Source organism: Oreochromis niloticus, linkage group LG4 (assembly GCF_001858045.2).
Source record: "Oreochromis niloticus isolate F11D_XX linkage group LG4, O_niloticus_UMD_NMBU, whole genome shotgun sequence".
In the NCBI taxonomy this organism is placed as follows: Eukaryota; Metazoa; Chordata; class Actinopteri; order Cichliformes; family Cichlidae; genus Oreochromis; species Oreochromis niloticus.
In genome coordinates this window covers 2,955,131-2,974,194 of record NC_031969.2, presented here as the reverse complement: position 1 = coordinate 2,974,194, position 19,064 = coordinate 2,955,131, and the positions used below count along the sequence as shown (strand labels likewise).

Sequence of the window (19,064 nt, the reverse complement as noted above, 5' to 3'; positions counted from 1 at the left end):
CAAAGAGGAGCCATTGAGAACCCAATAAGAACTGATAAGAGAATCAAGAATCATAAGTGATATATGGAATATATGGAATCAGAATTGTTCAGTTCTTATTGATTCCCATCTCTACAGGATTATATTAGAATTAACAGCATCTTATACATATATGAAGAGTATGTCATACCATAATACAAGAAATCTCTGTGTCTGTTTGTGTTTGTTTCTTAGTCCATGAACTTGACTGTGGAGGGCAACTTGGGTCTCAGTGGGTCATCTACCAATCAAGAGGCTGGTATCTCACTTCCCAACCCCTTCAACCTGCATGTCAAAGTATCCTTAGCTAAAATACTGAACCCTGAGTTCCTGAAACTGATGCATCCATTGATTGTGAGTGTGTAAATGTTACTCAAGGTGTTCAGATACAGAGAAAAGCACTGGTGAATGAAGTGAATGAAGCAATCGGAGTAGAAAAGTGCTATGTAAGATCATTTACTCCAGGTGCATGAATAATTGAGCAATCAAGTTTGACAAGAAGATACATTTTAGGCCCCAAAGGATCTTATCTATATTAACTGCATCATTTTTTATCAGCCACCACTCAGCAGCTGGCTAAAAGGACATATTTTTAGCATTTATCCTTTTCTATAAGTACTTTTACTTAAGTACTTTTTAAAGCACTTATAAAGCCTTACAAATGCATCCTAACATTTTAATTTGACCATATTAACATCCCATTTTTATCCACAAAAGTTCATGATCCATGATAATATAATGATGATGTCACGTTGCCTAGCCATCAGCTTCCTGGTGCTGGTATCTCCTTTATTTTCTAATAAATGCCAAAAATAAATGTATGCTTGTTATACTTCAATAAGAATAACAGTGCCAGCAAGTGTTATGTTGTTTGGGTATAGGCAGTGTTTGTATATTCCTGGTTACAGCGTTGCTGAGGAAGCAAAATTTTGTACCAGGTTGCCAAAACTCTGACATTGTAAGCTGCAGCCAGTGAAAACACACGCACACATGTATACATATGCACACACACACATACCAACACACAGACATACACACACAGCAGGGTTGGTAAGTCTAAGTTAAATAGTCTAATGTGGAATCCTCTCTCCCGCTCCCTCTTACACAAACACACACAAATGGTTGGAGGCAAACATTACTTCATCCTAAGTATTTTTAAATCAGGTGATGACAGAAAGAGAGCGGGCCAAAGACACACATTCAGCCACTGTGGTTTTGGGTTGAGAAGTGGTGTGTGTGTGTGAGGTTAACAAGCTCTTACAGCCTTGTTATCACACTGATGAAAGACAGAGTAAGAGAGCGAAAGAGAGAATAAAAAATGTCCCAGAAAGAAAGCAAAATGGGTGTGATCATTTGCTTTTCTTTTCAAAAGGCTCCTACATAAACCTCCCCGCTTTGTTAGTGGGAAGTGCCTTTGTTAGTGTGTCTTTTTATGTGTGTGTATATTAGTAATCATAGTTTAAACAGAACCAGACCAGACTCTCTATATCTTCAACTGTCCACCCTTTATCTCTCTTTATTGTGTGTGTGTGTGTGTGTGTGTGTGTGTGTGTGTGTGTGTGTGTGTGTGTGTTTGCATGTGTTAGGAAAATTCTGCAGAAGCTTGACAGGAATAACTTCCAAACACAAAACAACTCCAAGATATAGTTGCATTGCCTCATTTTGGGCAATTTTGTGTTATGTAGATAGGTTGAAACATTGCGGGGGGACTGCATGTCCTTAAATATGGCCATCTAATTGCAATTAAAGCAGGCAAGCATTCAAGTTTTTCTTGAATACTTCACTTTTGATCTATTATAACCATACAACCATTTTTACCTAAAGCACTTTATGTAGCAAAGCATGGCAGCTGACTTCTTGCTTTAGGACAATTTTTCCCTTGCTGTGAAAGTAAACAATGGTTCACTTTCTACACTCAGAATGTAAAACACTGAATATGATGTGTTCTTTATTACAAATAATGTATCACATGGTGTATATATGGAAAAGGATTCAGTTTTAGTGCAGAAGACGAAAAATGAAAGTGAAATGCTGCACAGTAACTTTAGCACCATGTTGATATTTGGCAGGCAGGAAGAATGTATATAGAAAAAACAGGCACTATCATTAGCTATTGAAATTTCATACCAAAAACTTTGGTAATTAAAGAACTGCTCTTTGTAGATCTTCTACTAAGCCTGTAAGTCTGAATAACACTATTCATATTTATACTTCCCACTTTTGTTGTAAATTAATGCTCAACTTTTGTATAAGTCAACTTTAATAAATGATCTGTAACCCTTTCCACACTGTAAACTGTCAAAGGTGGCAGAACTCAAAACATTAAGGAAATAAATTACATTTTATATATGTTACTGCAGTTCAAACATTAAGGTTGATATGTAATAAAATACATAAAATACAATAAAATATAAAATATTATTGTTAAATTAAAGTTTTTATTAAGTCATAAATGATCATTTTTAAGGAGAATTTTTGAAGTAATACAACTGTAACTTAAATATTGCAGTGTTTAAATCCAGTCACCATTTATTGTACTTGACTTGCATAAAACTTTACTCGTTACCCTCACTAGGTGACACAAGACAGCTTAAAATTTAGTTTGTAGGTTATCCTGTTTTTAATGAAGAACAGATCACTCTGCACACAACTATCTGTCTCACCCTAGTAACAGTTAATAACCTTATCATCTTCATTCTTGCTTATCCAGCTTTGCTATTCTGACATCAAGGTAAATGGAATGCAGCCCCTCAAACTGTACTATGAATGTAAATAAACACACAACAAGTTGGAGAAACAAAGCAACATAATTTGCAGCTCTCTTTCACAAAAAATTTAAACAGAACGCTATACCTCTTTATATAATTTTGATTGAAAATCTTGCTCTGTGCTATCATAATATCTGCCAACATGTATTTATTTATTTATTTTCAAAACTGACATAACTGCAAGCAATAACCAACATAATGGGGTCATCAGTGGATGTAAACCAGGCAATAGAATCAGTAGGGTTGTCAGTATTATCATTGGTATCCTTCGCAGTAATAATAACAGAAGTAGTTCCAATAGTATACAGTCCAAGCAGTACTCAGCAGGACTTAACAAACAGAGAGGAAGAAAGAAAGCTGCCTTTACAGCAGTTCGTCAATGGGTGGCAGTGCAGTGTGCAAGGTTTTTGAACCTATAGTGTGTATGTGTGTGTGTGTGTGTGTGTGTGTGTGGTATTTTCTCATCTGCAATGTGGTATGGTGTTTGGCAAGAGTCCAAAGAGGTACTGACAGATCTGCTCAGGAAAACCTCCCCTGTTCAGAAGACTGCTCATGCTCACACACACACACACACACACACACACACACGCACACACACACACACACCCCCACCTCCTCCCTCTCCTCACACTCTGGGTGACCCTGACATCAGCCCTGCACTCTCTCCATCACTGTGTTGCCTTGGCAACGGGCCCCAGGGTAAGGCTGTGAATGTTGTTCATGATGTTTGTTTATTTCTTTCTTTTTTGCTTGCTTGATTGTGTGACCAGCATGCTAAAATAATATCTAATAATAATAATATATTTCTATGTGTGAGCATACAAACTAAATCAGTTTTACACTTTAAATTCTGGTGTTTTTAGCCTACAGGTACTTTCTACGAGCATGAGGCTGGAAGTGAGTAACCATGATAATCAGAGTCAGAGTATGTGTTGTATGTGGTGGTGATGGTGACAGAGTGTCATAGTGAAAAGCAGACAGCCTCTTTGACTTTTGTGAGTGCTGTCAATGAGTAGGAGGCTTAAGACCTCACAAATCACTCCAGCTCCTTTCTGCAGTACCAAATCAAAAACACTAGGGGGCAATCTGGATTGTGTCAGAACTGGAAGCTGAACCTTAAAGTGAAAAATACTGACACTGGTATAATTATGCAAAAATATGCATTCTATTTGCAGAAAAAATGGCATTCTTTTGCCTATCACTGTTGCAGAATTTGAAATAAAGCTATTGCTACCTGTTATAGTCTATCTATCTATCTATCTATCTATCTATCTATCTATCTATCTGTCTATCTGCTGTGTCTGCCTAGTTGCCATGGTTGCAGTGCTGGCCCGGGTCAGGACCTTACGGGATCCGACTGTAAATGAGCATTGTGGGGCTTTGATGGGAATCCGTGATGGGTTTTCAGTTGCTACGGTAACACTTGATCCTGCGCCATTCCTCCTAGAATTTCTCTCCGTCTGCAGTTCCCAGTTAAATCTTCATTTGTCAGTTAAACCATTATTTCTGCTTCTGTTCTGCCATGTTTTAACCTTCATAGAATGAATAATGCAGGGAGACATCAGCACCAGTCATTTTACTGCTGTTCCTGTTTGCATTAATTGTATCACACTGTATCACACACAAGTACTAAAAACTTTGAGCTGACTCTAAAAGAGAATCCCTTGCCATAAACATCCAAGTTAAAATGTGCAACAGAGCAGCATTAAACACAAAACAATAAAAGTGCTAAAGTGTGAATTGGCAAAGGTTTGTAATGACAATACATGAGACCTGATATAAATGGTCCCACCTGGCTCCACTTACTTTTACAGTATATAAAGTGGAATGCATGATTCCAGTTAAACAAATGTAATTGGAACAATGAAATCCACTCAACAAAAATCATCACGGTATTGTTTGAGCTTCATAGCTCAGATGTTTTAGATGGAGTTCACATTGAAAAGGTTGCTGAGGTGCTTTGTAGACCAGAGCTCTTTGAGCTAGTGTTAGGTAGAAGCAGCCAGTCGCAGATTGCACGATGCAGACCAAAGAGTGGAGAAAGTCACTCTGCCCACAGAGGGACGGATTTACACAACAGTTAGTCACATACTTGCCAAACTGTGGAGCTTCTTTTGTAACCAAGAGCACAAGGTGATCATTGTGCGACTTGAAAGTGCAGGGGAAACTACTATCCTCCACCAATTTCTATGTATTGTTGTAGTGTCTACCTTACAATATAAAGAACCTTGAGGTGACTGTTGTTGTGATTTGGTGCTGTATAAATAAAATTTAACTGAAAATTGAAGTGGGAGTGAAAAGAAGAAAGAAGAAAAAAAGCAAGACAGTAATGAGTGGAGCAGATAACAATTATTAACTACTAATAGTTAATGTTACTAGTTTAGCAAAGTAAATGTGGGAGAGAGACAAACATCAATGTAACTTTTACTAGCATCACATTATTGTTTTGTTTTTTTTTAAAATCTTTTTTATTTTGACAGTTAATATTAACTCAGTAGCAGAGAAGCCTGGTATGTTAAGCTCTGCTTCCCATTATGTGACTGACTGACTGAGTATTGTTGGTGTCGTTAGCAAGTCAAAATAACATATAAGCAGTATTAACACCTCATAACCAGGCCACTTAGTCTTGGGCATTGTTATCAAATTAAATATGGCCTCTCCCACTTCTGGGGTAGTGTTTTACCTGTTCTTTTTATAGGTCTGTTGTTGTCCTTGTTAGTCTCAGATTATTCATTAAATACATGTGATGAACACTGATTGGAAGGGCTCTATCTGAATTTTGGCATAGAGCCTGGGCAAACTCTAGAATCGCCACTGAAGCCTCTTTTATTACAGATGTTCCAGCATACAATTGTACGTCTTCACTCACAAAATTAAACTCACTGAACTTGATTTGACTACCACGCTACCATGCTAAACGCTAACTGTATCCTAATGTAACTGATAGATGATTCATTTAACATGGGATCTAATACAGAGGTGGGAAGTAATGAAGTAGGAATACTTTGTTACTGTATATAAGTAGAATTTTCAGGTAACACAAATGTCTGTATTTTCTAGTCCTTACAATTTCAAAACATACTTGTTGAATTAGGTTTAAGACATTTTAGGGCAGTTATTATTTCACATCACCTTCAAATATCAAAACCAATGTATTTTCTTATTGTGGAACTTTCTGCTAACAAAACATCTACATCATATCTAGGAGAGTAATCTAACTAAAGTATCATTAAATGATTAAAACCATTGGTTGAATATATGGGTTCTTCATTTTGTAGAAACAGAAGATTGCCTAAATAGTCTCACTGCTCTTTGTCACTGTTGCTGACATTGTGTTCTCAGCTGCAGAGCTGCTGCACTGTTAGTCTGAGAGAAACACATCATTATCCAAACAACAGCATGGGTGTAGGGATTTTGAAATAAAACAGACTGGAATCAATTTATTTCCAGCACTCCATCAAAGCTGTAAGCTTGTTGAGCTGGCAAAGGACTTCCACTTCAACCAATACTAAGGTTAGCCACAGCACATGGAAATTTGCCAGTCAGAATGTCAGATCAAGAACTGGTTCCAGAACTGAATAAATACAAGAAGGACTGGAAGGATGATGGTCTGAGTGCCAACTTTGTAGGGATTTCACCATTGACAGTCCTCCTCTGCCTCCACCTGTTGGGTTCATGGAATTGTTTACATATTTAATTTTTAACATTACATACATAAATATAAAAAGCAGGTTTAAAGGACTCAACCCAGATAACAAACTATTTGTGAAACCAAGAGAGCATGTGGATTGACAGCTAGAAGACTGGTCAGCTTCACAATAAAGTTTTGGTAGAAATGTCAGTCCTTTACAAGCCTATGTGTGTGTATGTGACATCACTTGGTAGCAGTGTCATCTCATTTCAACATTGATCCAGACTAAAATAATTATCTACAGGACTCACACACACATACACACACATGCACATTAGCATGTAAATTAAGCTCCATTCAAGCGCAAGCCACAAGCCTTCCTCTTTCGTTTGACCACATATCAATCCACAGGTTCAACACACACACAGTAATAAAAACATGATGGCTTTGAAGGCACAGTGTTAATTGTGTGTGTCTGTGTTTGTGTGTGTGTGTTTATTGACATTAAATTATAATTTTCTCTTCTCTCTTTCTCTTGCCTCGATCATTTTCACATCACAGCTGTTCTTTCTCCTTACTGTGTCTGAGAGAGAGAGTTTTGTACTAGGACATGTCAACACAGAGCAGCAACCCAGCACAGCACAGCTGGATACCATTTAAGATGCTGCTCTACAATTGTTCAAATCAACCATCAGTCAGAATTGTAACCTCTGAACCCTCTGAGGTCTAATATATGGTGCTGTGTTTTTGTCCATTTCCATATGTGTTTAGGCATTCAGAGTGAATGAATATGGAAATAATACAGTACACTCTGCAACCTAAGCAGATCTGCTGCTTGGCTGAATGCTGACTGGTTGAAAAGTGTTTGTGTGTGTTTTGCAATTAGATTTTAACAATGCTAAAAAGCTGAGCAGATTGTAGGAACAACAATGGTAGCTTCTAACAGTGATGATCTTGGACCTTCTTCTTCTCCCTCTTCCTCTATCTGCACATAGAATCACTACTTCTTTACCATGTATTCCAGTTTTCTTGTAAGTGAGACTGATATGGGAAATCTTCTATAAAGACCATCACTACAAGTGAGTGACATTTAATTATTCAGAATTATCCAGGACACAAACACAACACAAACACTCACATACCAGTATCTGTAAAAGATTTCCACAGGTTTCCACACTGGTTCTCCTTGTTTCTGCATCCACTCTTACAAAACTGTCATACATCTACACATACTGACATGCAGAGAGAGAAGAAGAGAGAGAGACTTGCCCTTTACACAGTGAAGATGACGTTGGGGGCTTCACTGATATATTAAAGCGAGTCATTTTTACATTGCTGCTTTTCATATATGAGGTTAAAAACACACACACACACAAATCTGAAGAAAGCTTGAGTCAACAAGACAACGATAGAACCTTAAACATTATAAGTCATTATCAGTGACTGTTGAGATTGTCCAGACAGCAGGACCACCATAGTTTGCTTCAGAGTATAACACATATCTAAGAACCCTCATAGATATGTTCACCTTTGCTTTACAAAATATATCTGAAATATTCTTTAAACATGAGTAGCAACAATTTCAGCTGGGCACAATTCTCAGTGTTACTACCAGCTTGGGATTATGTATATATTTAAGACATAACTTTAGAAATTTGGAGGAATTTGGAATCATAAGGGATTATTTCAACAAGGGTCATTCAGGTGACGATCCATACAAGGACCCTGCTTTGACCCTGCTCTTAATAGTGCACCTTTTTCCTTGGCAGAAAGGGTAGCGGCCAAACTAAAACAAAAGGCTGATAAATTATTATTGTAACGATTAATTGTTCTTAATTATTATAAAGATCCTTTCTAACAATTTAAATAGTTATTATCACAATGATTGGGGTCCAAGGTGTCACTTTGTTCACAAGTTTGTTTTTAATTACTAACATGATTCTGTAAAATTGAATATAATGTCATGATTGAAACCTTTGACACGGTCAGCTACTGTCACACAGACACTTACGTATCTTTATTTGGGAATAGACTCAATAGAGTAGTAATGCTGAGGAGGAGATACAGTGTTTACTTTTCCATAAACATGACTGAGTTCTGCAGTAAACGGAACTAGCCAACATGAGAGACTCAAGGCGCTGTGATACTTTTTCTGGTTAAATGTGCATTTTCTAAGCTAATTGTAAGCTAATGTCCTTAGCTTTCTATCAGCAGGATCAGTAGTTAACTACTGGAGAAAAGCTATGTTTGGTAGCTAGGCTATTTTCATTTGAGAAAACAATCCATGCACCTGAATAAACGATTGTTAGTGTTATTGTACTTTTATTATCCACTTTATACTGTAAGAACAACAGGGGGGTCTCGTTTCCAGTTCTTGGGCACTGCTAAAATAACTGCAAACACCACTGTGTTTTTTCTCTCTCAGCATAGTCTCAGCATAATTTGTGACCATTCAGAAAGAATGCAGTGTGCTGTGGTCAATGTTCTACTGGAAAACTTTGGGTCCTGCAATCCATGTTGATAGTACTTTGACACATACCACCTACCTAAGCATTGTTGCACTCATGCACCCTTTTACATGGAAACGGTATTCCCTGATTTCCTGAACCCTCCCACAAATCAAAAATAATGCAGGAATTATTTGCGGAGAACAAGTCTGAGGTGTTAACTTATATAGACCTCTGTTTGTGTGACTCTATATAGGTATTAGGGCTGCCACGATTAGTCGACTAGTCACGATTACGTCGACTATTAAAATCGTCGACGACTAATTTAATAGTCGACGCGTCGTTTGAAGCTTTGTAAGATCCCAAAAGACGCAGGAATAAGTAGTAGTATTTAAGAGTGTAATAACGGACTGAAACAGAAGATGGCAGCACTGCATGTACAAGGATGCCAGCTGCCGTTAAACCCCGAAGAAGAAGAAACTGTGTCCCAGAATTCATAGCGCGGCCCAGCGCAGTTGTCAACAATGGCGGCAGCTAGTTAGTTTTAATATTACAATTATTATTCTTTCTGGGTCACAAAATAAACGTTTAACAAATTTTCAGGTGTACATTTTACGTCCAATGGATGCATGATCTGATTAGTCGACTAATCGCAAAAATAATCGGTGACTAGTCGACTATCAAAATAATCGTTTGTGGCAGCCCTAATAGGTATGCCTCCCCAAATCGACACTGGCCCACCACCAGTCACCCGACCCAGGTGGTATTTCCTGGCAATCCAAACTCCAAGGATGGGGCTAAGAAACACCCCACCACACTGACCATTGGGTGCCAAGCAGCCGAGTGTCTTGTGACAGAGGTGGAGGAGAGCCTCAAAAGGAGTGCTCTCGGAAAGTGTCGCACTGTTCACCTTAAGATAGGGGGAGTGGACACCACCTGCCTCTGGGACACGGGGTCAAATGTGACTGCTATTACAGAGTCCCATTTCCGTAGGTGCTTTGGGCCACAAGAGCTGAGGTCAGCAGACTGGATCGAGCTCACAGCAGCAAATGGGCTCGATATTCCTGTCTTGGGCTGTTTGGAGGCCGAGATTGAATGCGCCGGGAGAGTGGTTGGCAAGAAGTGCATTTTTGTACTCACTGACACTCACCCTCAGCTAGGCAAAGCTAATGGGCTCCCAGGCATTGTGGGGATGAATGTTATAGAAGATCTCAAAGCGCTTTTTACCGCGGAATGGGGGTTGTGTCCAAATGGATCCTTACGCTTCCGACGAGACAGAGGCCACCATCCGTAGGTTGATAGCCCGAGCGAGGAAGGAGACCCCCTGCACGGGTTCGGGTGGCAAAATTGGGTTCGTCAAGGTGGCTGGAAGGGGCATCATCATAATTCCCCCGATGAGTGAGAAAGTGGTAGAGGGCCAGTGCGGGGTCCCACCTAAGGTTGAGTGCCAAGTGTTGGCTGAGGTGGCGAGAGAAATAGAGCTGCCGAGGGGACTGTTAGTTGCCAACACCCTCGCAACGAGCATTTGTGGAAGAATCCCTCTCAGAGTGATGAACACAAGTGAGAGAGCTGTCAAGTTGATGCCTAGAGCCAGGCTTGCGGTTGTTAGCAAGCCAGGAGCTGTACTCCCCAAAGAGGTTGTACAAGTAGAGGAGAGAGAGGGGACGCTCGTGGTTAAGCCGCTGGGCCAGGGTGAGAGCATAGCGACAGGGGGCGAGGTTAGGCAGTTACCTGTCCCTGTGCAGGCTAACACTCAAGACCTCACAGAGCTGCAGTGTCAAAAGCTTTGTCAGCTACTAGCGAAACACAAAGGCGTGTTTTCAGCAAGTGAAAGTGATTATGGCTATACTACCACTGTGACGCACAGTATCCCTACCGAGGCACCCCCTATCAAACAGAGGCACTGAAGGGTCCCGCCCCATGTCTTTCAGGAATTCAAGAGACATGTTCAGGAATTCGTTAGCCAGGGGGTCCTCAAAGAAAGCTCAAGTCCATGGGCCTCACCTGCGGTGGTAGTTATTAAGAAAGATGGAAGTGTTCGTTTTTGCTGCGATTACAGGCGGCTGAACTAAGTAACATGCAAAGATGCATACCCACTTCCTTGCATCGAAGAGTCGTTGGACGCGCTCGGTAACGCGCTGTTATTCTCGACCCTGGACTTGACCGCAGGCTACTTCCAAGTGGCCATGAGTGAGGTGGACAGGGGAAAAACAGCAGTTACAACACCATTTGGCTTGTTCGAATGGACTCGGATGCCGTTCGGCTTGTGCAACGCCGCAGCCACTTTCCAGCGGCTGATGGGTATGGTACTGGGGGACCTCAGTTTTGATATACTCCTTGTCTATCTTGGTGACATTATAGTCTTCTCCCGGGACTTCGACAGCCACTGTGAGAGGCTTGAGACGGTGTTCGAACGTCTGAAGCAGCATGGGCTGAAGTTGAAGCCAAATGCTTCCTTCTGCGGCCGGAAGTTAAATTCCTTGGCCACGTGATTTCTGCCAAAGGGGTGCAGGTAGATCAAGAAAAGGTCAAGGCCCTGGAGGCGTGGCCGGGCCCAAGGAGCGTGCGAGAGGTGAGGCAGGTGCTTGGATTTATGAGCTACTACAGGCGATTTGTCCCGAGGTTTGTTCAGTTGGCTAAACCTCTGCATGCCCTGGTTGGGAACGGGTCGAAAGACACGACAAGCGGCGCCCAGATGTTTGTTTGGACTGGCGAGTGCCAGGAAGCATTGGATGAGCTGAAACAGTGCTTGACGTCCCCACCAATCCTGGCCTACCCTGACTTTAGCCTACCCTTCATACTGACCACAGATGGGAGTCTGCATGGACTCGGGGCTGTGCTTAGTCAAAAGCAAGGGGGCGTCGAGCGTGTGGTAGCCTATGCAAGTCATGGGCTAAGGGATTCTGAAAAGAACGACAAGTTTTACAGCGCATTTAAACTGGAACTTCTTGCACTTAAATGGGCTGTTACCGAGAAATTCAGGGACTACCTGATGTTCACCAAGTTCATTGTGGTTACTGACCACAACCCGCTGCGCTACTTGGGAATGGCTAATCTGGGGGCTTTTGAGCAGCGGTGGGTAGCACAACTCGCTGAGTACAACTTTGAGGTGTGTTACAAGCCTGGGTGGCAAAACACGAACGCAGACGTCCTCTCCAGGATTCCTTACCAGGAGGAACTTGAGCAGGAGGACACAGACAAGGACTTTATTAAAGTGGGTCCTGAGGAAGTGTGTGCGTGCGGGATGGTAAGACTGACATGAAGGCCAGGGTGCAAGTGACTGCCGGGAAAGCTCTCGGTGGGCAAAGTTGGGATGAGGTGGAAGCGGCACAGAAAAACGATCCCGTTGTCGGGCCCGTGTATCGGGTGGTTGAGAAGGGCACTGGAATGAGCCATGCCGAACTTTGCTTGTCAACACCGGGTACAAAGCGACTTCACCAGCAGTTTGACTGCCTTAGGCTTTATAAAGGTGTGTTGTATAGGCATGTTAGAGACCCCTGTGGTTGAAAAAGAGATCAGGCAGCTCATTGTCCCAGAGACCTTGCAACGTAAGGTATATGAGAGCCAACATGAGCATGGGGGGCATTTCAGTGCAAAGAGTACCCTCGCTGTGATGAGGAGGAGCTATTACTGGCCTAAAATGAGTAAAGATGTTCAAGACTGGGTTCAGCAGTGTAAGCGATGTGCACTGGCAAAGGATATCTTTCCTAACCACAGGGCCCCAATGACCTGCAGCAATGTCACAACACCCCTGGAGGTCCTTGCCATGGACTATACGGTGCTGGAGAAGTCCTGCGGGGGATATGAAAATGTCCTTGTTCTTACAGACATGTTCACCAGGTTCACAGTTGCTGTCCCCACCAGAAACCAGACTGCTGAGACGACAGCAAATGCTTTGCTAAAGCACTGGTTCACCTACTACGGGTGTCCAGCCCGATTGCATTCAGATCAGGGGAGAAATTTTGAGGCTAGTGTCATAAAAGAGCTGTGTAGGGCCTATGGGATTGCCAAGAGTCGCACCAGTCCTTACCATCCGCAGGGTAACGCACAGTGTGAGAGGTTTAATAGGACCATGCATGATATGCTTAGAACACTGCCACCAGAGAAAAAAAGGGATTGGAAAACATACTTGCCAGAGTTGGTTATGGCGTATAATACTCGTGTGCACTCCTCCACTGGTTATGCGCCTTTCTACCTCATGTTCGGGAGGGACACAAGAATGCCCCTTGACCTCCTGGGAGGAAAAGACATGAGGAAACCTGAGGCAGATAATTTGGATGACTGGGTCAGGGATCACCATGAGAGGCTTAGGACAGCTGTAGAGGTAGCAAACTCAGCTGCTCAGGAGGCCTCCAGGAGGAGGAATGATCGAAAGTGCCACGGCGCTCTGCTCCGGTCAGGTGACCGGGTGCTGTTGCGCAACCACAAGCCCAGGGGTAGGAATAAGATACAGGATGAATGGGAACCAAACCCTTATTTGGTGGTGAAGCAGAACCACCCTGACATTCCTGTGTTCACAATCAAACCAGAGAGAGGTGGCTCAGTGAAGGTCGTACATAGAGATCAGCTCAAGTTGTGCACTTTTCAAGCGCCGATACGGCGGTTAAGACATGTCAATAGGTTATCAGCAGAAGTGGAGTCTGATACAGACTGCATGGAGGTCGTTTGTGTTCCGCCACCCCTGTGTGTGTCAAATCCGAACGCTCACATTGCCCCAGGGGTCGACAATGTTGGTAATTGTGTTTCCCAGGGGTTGGAGCCAGATTTAGCGGGGGAAGCGCAAGCAGCTATGACTCCAAGTGAACAGGAGGAGAGTGATGGGGCCTCAGTGACGAGCGACGAAATGCAGGAAGAGCGAGGTGAAGTTTTGCCGTCTGAGCGTCCATTGAGGCGAACCAGAGGGGTACCCCCTGCAAAGTATAGGGATTATGTTATGAGATGAAGTAATGGGCCACTGCTATGTTCATTTGCTATGTAATGTAATTCATATGTGAATGTCACTGAATGTTTTTGGACAAATGACTTGATATATGTTATTCTGTGTTTTGTTACAGTGATGCACTGCTGGAGACGTTGCTGGTATGGCAGGGTTTAGCTGGGGGGAAATGTAAGGGCACATGCATGTAGATGGCCGTAGCTGCCATATAGTGCCTCAAGTGGCCTGTCTGGGTAAGGTGAGGAAAAAAATCAAATAGAAGTCAGAGAGAAGCCGTGTGCGCGCTCTGGTGTGCATGTGTGGAGCCGAGGAGAGAAGTAGCTGTCTCCCACGTGTTGTCACAGCCAGCCACATTAAGAAAGCCTCATGGTTCGACTGAGCCCAAAAGGGGTTTCCGTGAGATCAGTGGAGCAGAAGTCGCAACTGCACGGTGTGTTCACACCGAATGCGATAGACGTGATCAAACGCCCCTAACTTGACGCGTGCAAATTCGCACCTTGACGCGTGTCCAACGCGAATTCATCGCGTGTCAAAATATGCAATTTTGACGCACGTGAACCAGAAATGTGGGAGGGATGTGGGAGGAAGTTGTGCCAGACGGTATCTTTGCAAGATGGCAGCTGTCGAGCTAGCGTTTGAAGAGAGAGTTTCCCTTCTCTATTTACTGTGGAGAGCAGAGCAGCGGCGTTAAGGACGTCCTCGCTGTACCTGGGTCCATCAGGTCCTCCAGAGCAGGGGCGGATCTAGAAGGGTGGCATGGGGTGGCAAGTGCCACCCTAAAATGATCCCTTGCCACCCCAAGTGCCACCCCAGTTTAGCCTATGACAGTGTTGTTTACTAAAATAAGATAGCATTAACACTTTGAGCGTAGATACAGCCAACAGTGAATATAAATGCTAAAACTGAATATATTGCATAGTGTTCCCCCCCTCCACCATTAACGAATGGTTCAGCCCATAGCAGGACCGGCTTTTTTCTTGTTTTCAGTAGCAAGATGCTTATGATTGTGCCAGAGCACATTTTGAACAACACCATGGGAATTTCAGATTTTACACAGGTGGTTGGATGTTACACTCTGGAAATGGAAGGAAGGTGAGCGTTATTAACCCTCTGTGGTCCACGGACACGTTGCATCTCCAAATCACATGACGGATTTAAGGTGACACAGCAACAAGCTGCAGCCATGCTGAGTCACTATTTCAGCCCACATTGAAAGTTCAGACTTCCAAGTTTTTAAATTTTAATTACAGGCCAGTAAATCCAGAGTTATGATAATATATATAAGCCATGCTTTTTTCTAAATACTGTCGTCAATTTGTGTGTGTGTGTGTGTGTGTGTGTTTGTGTGTGTGTGTGTGTTTAAGCGTTTTCAGCGCGAAAACAGTAAAGAAAGAAAAAAAAGCAACCTCTTTCCTATCGGTGGAAAAATGTACCATGTCGACCAATTAAAAAAAACAGTCAACACGTGGGATTTGGTTGTTTAGAAGGGGAGGGAAAGTTTGGGGAGTGACGGTAACGGCAGCGAGAGCGAGCGAGTCCGTGTGTGACAGAGAGAGCTTTTAGATGTGGGAGATTTGTGACGTTTAGTGTGGAGTGTATAGTTAGTGTGTTGTGTTGTCTTGTGTAGTTGTTCTGTTGTGTAGTCGTTGTTTTGCGTGTCAGTGAGGGAACTAATGAATGTCACAAAGGCACATTTGCAATGTAAACACTGTCCAATGTAAACCAGAGTGATACACCTCCTCAGTAGCGGTTTTTGATTGCCCGGGGCGGCATCACGGGCATTGGCAAAAAAAAAAAAAAAAAAAAAAAAAAAAATTGCTCGTACTCATGCTGCCCCGACGTCATGCCAGCGTATACTGGGGATGTCATAGGCACCGATCGGTTTTCTATCGCCCATTTGCTGGGAGTAAGGGCGCCCTCCGTTTGCGAGGTGCGCCTGCTGCTTGTGGCACAGGGAGGAGAGGGCGAGGCGGCGGGGGATTCTCTGGCTGGCTGGAGCAGCGTCTAATAACCAACTCGCAAAATAAAACAAAATAAAAACAAACCAACAAACACGAAAACACCAGACATAATGATACAGACTTATAATTTGCACCGATGTTTTTTCGAAATTCTATAAAGTGAGCGCGAGAGCCCTCGGTGCGCCCGCTTGGTGCAGAAGTCAAAGTAAACTTTATTGTCATCTACGCTATATACAGTCCAGTATATAGAGAGACGAGACGACGAGTCTCCAGTTACAGCAGTGCAAGTAAACAAACAATATATATAAGAAGAGAAAGAAAATAAATATACACTTTAGGACTCGGGGTAAAGGGATCAATAACTATTTACAATTTATAATTTACAGTTTGATGATTTAAAGTCTCACACACAACCTGTCGAAAGGGGAGGGAGACCTGCTGCTTCCAAATAGAGCACATTTCATTCATAATGTTGTAAATCCAAGCCCATTATGAATACATGACTTGAATCCTGGGTTGTGTCAAATCCCAGAAATAAACCGTAGACAAAGTGAATCTGTGAACTAAGGTGTAGGTCTATTAGGTTATGTAACATAACCTAATAGACCTAAAAAAAACGGCAGGTGTATTAGCTGCGTTTTTAGATAAATAATTGTATATGTTTACAAAATGTACAATTTATATTTGCATTTCAAGTTATAAACATTTACTCAACATGTCTGTGGTTTTTTTACAGTAAAAAATACTACTAGGATTGTAAGTTCTGTGTGTGATTTCAGATCAGTAATAGTACTATTAATAGTAATAGTAATACTAATGCAGTATGTCAGTGAAAAAACAACTAAATTCAGTTGAGCTGAAAAGAATGATACCAAACAAGGCAAGGGGAAAAAATTAAATTAAACAATTTGAGGGGGAAATACAAATGTAAAATCAAAAGGGGTCAATAATGGCGGGTTGTATTTCAGACCTCAGAAGGTTAATCTAACAAATCATGAAAAATTAGGTTTAAATTTTTGTTCATGACAGTGCAGATTTCTGACATTTTGTGTAATTTAAGCATGTAACAGTGTGATTGTTTTCTAACAAAAAACAGTGTGAAACTTAAGTTAGACCTGTGTTTGTAAATGAACCGCCCCAAGTTGTGTAGCTTTCTGGATTTTATACTTATTGGGCTACATGTTTATTTATTATACAGGCTATACAGTACATAAAATCAAAACTCACATGTTTTATGTAACTAACGTGTTTAATTATGTGGACTACAGACAATAATTAAGTTATAGACTATAGTTATATGAAAAATGTGTATGCTTACTGCATTTGAATTATTTTAACCATATATAACCACCTGTATAAGTGTTTAAAAAAGGCTTTGATTTTGCCACCCCATTTGATTTCTTTGCCACCCTCATGCCACCCTATGAAAATTTCTCTAGATCCGCCCCTGCTCCAGAGGCGTGAGCAGTTTGGTGAGTTTCACCATTTGCTCCAGGAGCTGTGCCTGGACGACGGCTGCTTTCAGCGGTACCACCGTCTTTCCCTCGCCTAGACCTGCTGTCCCGTGTCGGTCCCAGAATCGCCCGCCTAGACACCAACTACAGGCGCTCAATCCCACCTGCAGAGCGCCTCTCCATCTGCCTGTGGTTAGTAAAAGTGTATAATACGGTAGTCCTTTATTGATACCTGTGCTAATATATGCTAAACTATTGTTTATACACTGCTAATATGGATGTGGTACGCTAACAGTGAATGCCCTCGGTGTTTACTGATAGCGAACTCTGGTATGGAGACGACTGTTTATAATATTTCTAGTGATACTTGAAAGGTCTCATTAAGTCCCGATTTAATTTGATTTATGCTGTTATCAGTGTTAGCAATGATAGCATGGCTGTGGTGTCATGTATGCTTGCGTTGTTTTGTGATATCAAACTGTGGTATTAGGACCACTGTGGGTTAATCTTTGTAGTGATACACACTCCTTTTTTTTTTTACTTAGACCTGGTTTAATTCTGGTATAGTTGAATATTTGTATATAATCCCCGCAGCTGTCAGACTCTATAACAGGGGTCACCAAAACTGAGTGCTAGATAAAATTGTGAACCGTTTGGTTCATCTTTAGTTATATGGTTCTATCTAGCATATTCTACCTTGATATGCTATGTCTTATCACAGGTTAATTTTTCAAAAATATTAACAATGATTTAAGGAAGGAAAGGGCTACATGTCAACATACAACTCTTTATTTCTATTAATGTCTTACTTAATTCCTACCTGATTGACATGTCTAGGAATTATGAGTGATTGGCACACTGTAGTGGTAAAAGTTGCTACCAATCAAATTATGATATGGTAAAGTTAAAACAAAACACCACTGTTTTATATTATATCTAATATATATTATGTAATTATCCTTATAATTACAAAATGTTTTATGTAAGATTTATGTTTTGTAATTTAAATCTGACATCACAAAAGTGTTTTGGAATTGGAATAATGTATTTTGTAACTGCAGTACACATAATACTAATTTTAAACAATTTTGTCCAGGTTCCTTGCCACCGGGGACTCCTTCAGGACCATCGCATTCAGTTTCAGAGTCGGTGTGTCCACGGTGTGCCGGATCACCCCCCTGGTAGCGACGGCCATCTGGGACTGTCTAGTGGACGACTTCATGGCTGTGCCTTCACCTGGAGACTGGCGGTCCATCACAGAGGGATTCCAGGAGCGCTGGAACTTCCCTCTCTGCTGTGGAGCTCTGGATGGGAAGCACGTCCAGACAAAGGCACCCCATATATCATATAGGAGACACACACATTGATATACACTAAATATTTATTTCATTTCTTTTTTTGTGGTGCCCAAATTTATGCACCTACTTGATTTTGTTTAAACAATTATTGCACACTTTTTGTAAATCCAGTAAACTTCTTTTCACTTCTCAAATATCACTGTGTGTGTGTTATGTCCCCTGGCTAGTCTAGGGGGTTGAAGGGACGAACATAAAGGTGGATAGTGAAGGAGGAGACAAGATGGTAATTCTAAAAAGTTTATTTAATGCAGATGATGAGGTTTGGGTTCAGACTGAGATATAACTTCAGGGAGAGCCAAGGCCAACATAACAAACAAAACATCCATGATGTAAAAATAAAATAAACTTACCTAACCCCAAAGAAAACAAAATATACAAGCTATAACCATAACCTACCTAACAACACATAAACAGGAGAAAACGGGACGTCAAAACAAAAGGCAGCTCTCCCCTACAAGCAGTCTGAACATGAAAACAAAATGCACATACAA

General features: G+C 41.7%; 1 long non-coding RNA gene across 2 annotated transcripts in view; it reads left to right on the top strand.

Annotated features, from left to right (window-relative positions):
• LOC112846639 (uncharacterized) overlaps positions 1–18,371 on the top strand; it is a 32,427-nt gene extending 14,056 nt beyond the window's left edge. The window contains exons 3-6 of one of the 2 annotated variants that reach the window (XR_003219741.1): positions 214–3,683; positions 4,096–4,202; positions 17,201–17,407; positions 18,312–18,371. This is a non-coding gene — a long non-coding RNA (uncharacterized LOC112846639). Of the gene's footprint in view, positions 1–213; positions 4,203–17,200; positions 17,408–18,311 lie in introns of both variants that reach the window. The other variant, XR_003219740.1, reaches the window with a different exon arrangement.
• Positions 18,372–19,064: the final 693 nt, after the last annotated feature.